Below are 6,772 nucleotides of genomic sequence, written 5' to 3'. Positions count from 1 at the left end.
TTTTAGGAGAAAAAAATTCACAAACCTTGTGAAAACAGAGTTTTACGTAAAACCTATATATTATACGTAAATCTATTATTTTTAGACATAATTTACGAAGGTTTGACTAAATTTACGTAACCCTTTTACTTTAGGAGAAAAATCCAAAAACATTATGAAAATTAGAGTTTTACGTAAAACCTTTAAGCTTTACGTAAATATTTTATTTTTAGATATAATTTACGTATAGTTTGACCAAATTTACGTAACCTTTTTATTTTAGGATAAAAAAAATTCACAAACCTTGTGAAAATAGAGTTTTACGTAAAACCTATGAATTTTACGTAAATCTTTTATTTTTAGACATAATTTACGTAAGGTTTGACTAAATTTACGTAACCTTGTCATTTTAGGAAAAAAAATCCACAAACCTTGTGAAAATTAGAGTTTTACGTAAAACCTTTGAACTTTACGTAAACCTTTTATTTTTAGATATAATTTACATATAGTTTGACTAAATTTATATAACCTTTTTATTTTAGATGAAAAAAATTCACAAACCTTGTGAAAATAGAGTTTTACGTAAAACCTATAAATTTTACGTAAATCTTTTATTTTTAGACATAATTTACGTAGGGTTTGACTAAATTTACGTAACCTTGTTATTTTAGGACAAAAAATCCACAAACCTTGTGAAAATTAGAGTTTTACGTAAAACATTTGAACTTTACGTAAATATTTTATTTTTAGACATAATTTACGTATAGTTTGGCTAAATTTAGGTAACCTTTTTATTTTAGGAGAAAAAAATTCACAAACCTTATGAAAATAGAGTTTTACGTAAAACCTATGAATTTTACATAAATCTCTTATTTTTAGACATAATTTATATAAGGTTTGACTAAATTTACGTAACCCTTTTACTTTAGGAGAAAAATCCACAAACATTGTGAAAATTAGAGTTTTACGTAAAACGTTTGAACTTTACGTAAATATTTTATTTTTAGATATAATTTACGTATAGTTTGACTAAGCTTACGTAACCTTTTTATTTTAGGAGAAAAAAATTCACAAACCTTGTGAAAATAGAGTTTTACGTAAAACCTTCGAATTTTACGTAAATCTTTTATTTTTAGACATAATTTTCGTAATTTGACTAAATTTACGTAACTTTGTTATTTTATGAGAAAAAATCCACAAACCTTGTGAAAATTAGAGTTTTACGTAAAACCTTTGAACTTTACGTAAATAGTTTATTTTTAAATATAATTTACGTATAGTTTGACTAAACTTACGTAACCTTTTTATTTTAGGAGAAAAAAATTCACAAACCTTGTGAAAATAGAGTTTTACGTAAAACCTATGAATTTTACGTAAATCTTTTATTTTTAGACATAATTTACGTAAGGTTTGACTAAATTTATGTAACCGTTTTACTTTAGGAGAAAAATCCACAAACATTGTGAAAATTAGAGTTTTATGTAAAACCTTTGAACTTTATGTAAAGATTTTATTTTTAGATATAATTTACATATAGTTTGACTAAATTTACGTAACCTTTTTATTTTAGGATAAAAAAATTCACAAACCTTATGAAAATAGTGTTTTACGTAAAACCTATGAATTTTACGTAAATCTTTTATTTTTAGACATAATTTACATAAGGTTTGACTAAATTTACGTAGCTTTGTTATTTTAGGAGAAAAAATCCACAAACCTTATGAAAATTAGAGTTTTACGTAAAACCTAAGAACTGTACGTAAATATTTTATTTTTAGATATAATTTACGTATAGTTTTGCTAAATTTAGGTAACCTTTTTATTTTAGGAGAAACAAATTAACAAACCTTAAGAAAATAGAGTTTTACGTAATTTTTTTATTTTATCAGTCCCTATGTTAAATATCTAACATATTGTTTAGTTCTCGTATTTTAATAATATATTGTTTACTTCTTATTTTTTACTTTGATCAACAGTTTTGTCACTTAAATTTTTAAATTATTGAACAGATTAATCCCTCTACAAAGGACTAAACTGTTGAATTAAGCTAAAATTAAGGACTGAATAGTGTATTATTAACATATAATGACTAAATAGTGATTAGATTAAAATATAGGGACTCATATATTATTTACCTTGTAATTAATAATCTTTAAAATTTTCATAATTAAATATTACCTGCTATAGCAGGTTACTTTTTTATTAATTTTAATTAACCTTGTTTTTATTAACACATGTCCGATTACTATTGGATACTAAAACAAAATATGATTACTTTTTTTCCAACATAGTAACCATAGAATTTACCATATATATATATAAACTAGCAGGAGATGTATCAAGGATAATTTGCTCACTTATGCACCAGTCCGCTGAACTTTGTTCTTACTTTCATTATGGTCCATCTACTTTAACATTAAACATTATACCCTAAATTTTGCACTTTACTAGTATAGTGAGCTCTTATAGCATTAATCAAAATGACCACTCCAATAAAAGATAACTTTTCATCGTAGAAATGATCTAAATTATATTTTAAAAAACTTCAATTTTTAAACTTTATGGTTTTTAAGTCGTTTAAGTGTTGTTTGTTGTAGAGATAAAAAGTTTGAAAAGTATTGATTCGGAAAATAAAAAATTACAGTTTCATGAAAAATGTGGATTTAAAAATTTTTAAATGTTGGACATTTTCATTTTGAGATTGACATCAACCATTTTTTGATTTGGTCAACAGTAAAATGAGCATTATGTTAGTAAAGTACAAAGTTCACGAGTCATAATGTTCGATTTGAAGCTCATGGGTCATAATGTTCGATTTTAAAGTTCAGGGACCATAATGAAAGTAAGAGAAAATTTCAGATGCCATGGGTGTAATTTAGCCAATGTATCATGGTAAAAAAAACCTCAAAGGCCACATAATGACTTACAAGAATCCAACTAAGATACCACAAGAATTTCTAATATTGAGCCCATCAGGTATGTCTGTATATTACAGTGTAAATTATATATATGGTGTATAACATTTACAATCTTTCACACTTTGATATACAATTTTTAATTTTGTATATAAAATTGTATAATCTTTTGGTGACCTTCTACTAAGATGTACAATTGGTAATTGTAACCAGTCAGCCTAAAGTCAACATGCCACATCATTATTTTTCATCGTACTCATTTAAAAAAGTAGGACCACTTCTTATACAATTACTCAAATACATTATCACTTATGCAATTACTAAAATACATGAATTTACTTCGCATATTATTTATGGTCTGATTAAATCGTAATTTTGTTGTTATATTCCAATTAATTGACGATAAGCAAACTATGTTCTAAAATGTTTATTAATATTGTTATTATATAAAAAGATAATTAAGCTCTATCATCTCACTTCAAAACCAATATTTTGATGTTGAATTCAATATTATAGAAGATTTTGCAAACTTATAAATTTAGAAAACCATCATATTAACAAAAGAATATAATTGTTACTGATGTGAGATAACGTAAGATATGCTTTGAGGAATCTCTTGAATTTTTGAAATAAGACAAAAAAGAGAGGTTAAAGAGAGGTCGAGAACTGATGATCTCAATCTGATGTTTAAGTCATTATTGAAGATGGCTATTGAGTAGTATAAACGTTTAGATTAGCAATATGGATAAATAGAACACATTTTAGTGTGCTGTGTACTTTGTATTTAAAAGAGAATCAAATTGTGTACCTTAAATGTGAGCAAGGACCTACGTGGCAGTCGGTTAATGGTTAAGACATGTTGTCAACTAGAAACAATTGTAACAGTAGCACATGTAGCCACGCAAATCACGATGCTAAATGTTGGTAAAAACATGCGTGATCTTGAGGCTCAATTTGACTAGTCCACATGGCTCTAAAGGTTACTATTGAGAAAGGAGATCTAATTGGTCCACATGTATTATGATAAATTGTGTGATATCAAATGTACCCCTCCATTTGAAATCTCTAGACCAATGTGCTTTAGGGCTTCGTTTTAAGGAAGGATCGAAGGTTGAATCCTTATCAGTGTTGACTTGTGTGAGAACCGAATGCAGCCTTTGGCAGGCAGTGAGCTTATTTGTTTGGATGAAATTGTCCTATGGTTGGACTATTAAAGATCTTTATCTGTTTTTGGAGAAAAAATTTATTGACGTGTTTTACTTTTTTTTCCCCTACGTGTGGGTAGTAGGTTGAAGCGTGTGGCAGTGACACTTATTAGGCTACGTGAAACTGAGATGTGATGTCGTGATATGAACTTTTTAAGTTCATATTAAATTAGACTACTATTTAACGTTGCTTAACTACTTTTTCGACTAACGCTCTGAATCCTTGACATGTGTCATATCATCACGCCATTTCTCACCAATGAATGCCATTATTGTCGTCGTTTTTGCCTTTTCGATATCTTTGAGGCGGATTTATGATTAAGGAAACCTATTATTAATTGTGTCGCCTCAACACCTTCCCCCAAAAGCCTATAAAATAAAGAGAATAATCATTAGTGGATTTTTCTGTTTTCTCTTTCTCCCCCTACTGATTTCTCCAGTATTTGATATAGTAAGTTTTCGTGTTTTTATTCTATTTTATTTTTGTTGTATGGAAGGTTTGAGACGAAAGAACTTGAAACATTCTCCTAATCTTGAAAGTATTAAAGATTCAACCTCATTCATGAACATACAGAACATTGTTATAGCCCCTAAAAAATTGAAGTCTTTCAAAGTTACTGAAAAAACCCAACCTACTGAAAAGGCCACTCTTCTAAGCAAGTAAGTCTGTTAGTCTATAACCAACCGTCCACCCTGACTGCACAAGATCTTATAGGGATTGCGACTTCCTATCTCAAACTCAATAAGATGGACACTAATCTCCTTTTTTACACTCACATGTCATTCAATCCCCTATAAGGATACTTAGGGTTTTTGCCAAATTTTAAAGTGGGGGTTAAATTTCCTCTTTCTAATTCTATGTATAGTTTAATCTTAGTCCTTGTGATAAGTGCAATTCAAACCAAATTAATTAAGGGATTTCTAACTGATTAGAAGCAAAAAGAAGCCATATTTTATCCTTGTTCCTTATAAATTGCCTTATATGTGAAGATTGTTCTAAAATGTCGTCTGCTTGTTTTTCCTTAGGAGTGCAGAACAGTCAAACCAATGAAAGAATAAGGTCACGAGAGGAGAAAGGATAGGGAGCATAAATCATCTTTTCCAAGTCTAATTGTAATAAGTTAAAACAATTTGGTGTCACATATTTTCCATTTGTGGCACATGAAAAGTTAAACATTTATCATTTGTGAGCAGGCTGTTTTGGCTGTTTATGTTTTTGTCTCCATGTGGACAGACTTTTTTTTTTTGTCTCTACTAGACAGGCTATTCTTAAGTTGATGAGGTTTAGATTGTTGTTTCTATTATAGTTATTTTATAATTTCTGCATGCTCTTTATAGCTCATTTTGAGGATGCTAAGGATCAATCAATGTATCTACTCTTGAATCTGAACTCATTTGGATTCAAGGGTTTTTATCTATAATAATTCATTATTTTCCAAGTCTTCTCTTTATTTCTCACCAAGTTCATATATGAGCAATAGGCTGAAGACAACCTTATGATAGTGAATGTAAGTGATTTCTGCCACCATGTGAAACATAATTGGCCATAGGAGCTATATTAGTTGCATCACATGCAAGCTGATTTTCTTCATTAATTAACAACCCGAGTAAATCATCATGACTGTCAGGTTATAAACGAGCTTTAATGACCGAACAAATGGCCAGTGTACAGGTTCCAAGACCTTGTAAATTACATCAATAAAACCTTCCAAATTCATCGGACTTTGTAACGCCTCTATTTGATCATAGTCATAGATACCTTTTACCCTTTGCATAAAATCGGAAATTGAATCATTATTTTCTTAAGGGCGAAAAGTTAATTCCTTAGATTCCAAATTTGAAGGCGTGAAGCAGCAGACCATATCACATGTAGCTTATCCCAAGCATGCTTCGCTGTTTGTGAGCCTACAAGCTACGACAAAATATATATTAGCAGAAATGAAACCAAAATTTAAAGTCAAAACTTGAGAGTCCTAATGTTTCGAGTCTAAAACATCGATATAAAGAGGTGGGGTTGATGTTTCAACATGGTTATAAAGACGACATGACATCCTTTCAGGATATTGCTAAAATGTGCTTTCCTTAAAAAAAAATTAGTCGAGATGAGTTTCATTGACTAAGAAGAAGAGGAGACATTCTTTGATGTTTAAACCAAAAAAAAAACTCATATAAACTAATATATGACTTGGGAATAATTTCTTATATATATATTATTCGACAATGAACACATATATACATGTTATGGCTGAAATAGATACCTAGGCTCCGTTTGGCTACTTGTTGTTTGTTGTTCTGTTTGCTGCTGCTTGCTGCTCCTGTTTGCTGTTGCATTTGGAAAAGACTGCTTTTTCATTTTCCAAGAAACAGAAATTCTGCTTTTGTAAAAAGCTACTTTTCAGTGGTAAAATACAAATGGAAAGAGTCCAACCAAACAACTAAAACATGCTGCATTTTAAAGTGAAAAGATAAACAAGAGGTGAAAAGTAGGTAAACAAACACCCTCCTAGTATGTTTGGCCGAATCCTTATAGTAGTGTAAAATTGGTTTTAATGTAATACAATTGTACTTAATAAACAATTGCTTATACTAGAAGTAACCGGATCCCTTTTAATAATTAAAAGGGTAATTGAGCCTTAATTGCATTATAATGCATGGATTATTTAAATCATGAAT

The sequence above is a fragment of the Euphorbia lathyris genome, chromosome 1, assembly GCF_963576675.1.
Source record: "Euphorbia lathyris chromosome 1, ddEupLath1.1, whole genome shotgun sequence".
Taxonomy (NCBI): Eukaryota; Viridiplantae; Streptophyta; class Magnoliopsida; order Malpighiales; family Euphorbiaceae; genus Euphorbia; species Euphorbia lathyris.
This window is presented reverse-complemented; position numbering follows the sequence as displayed.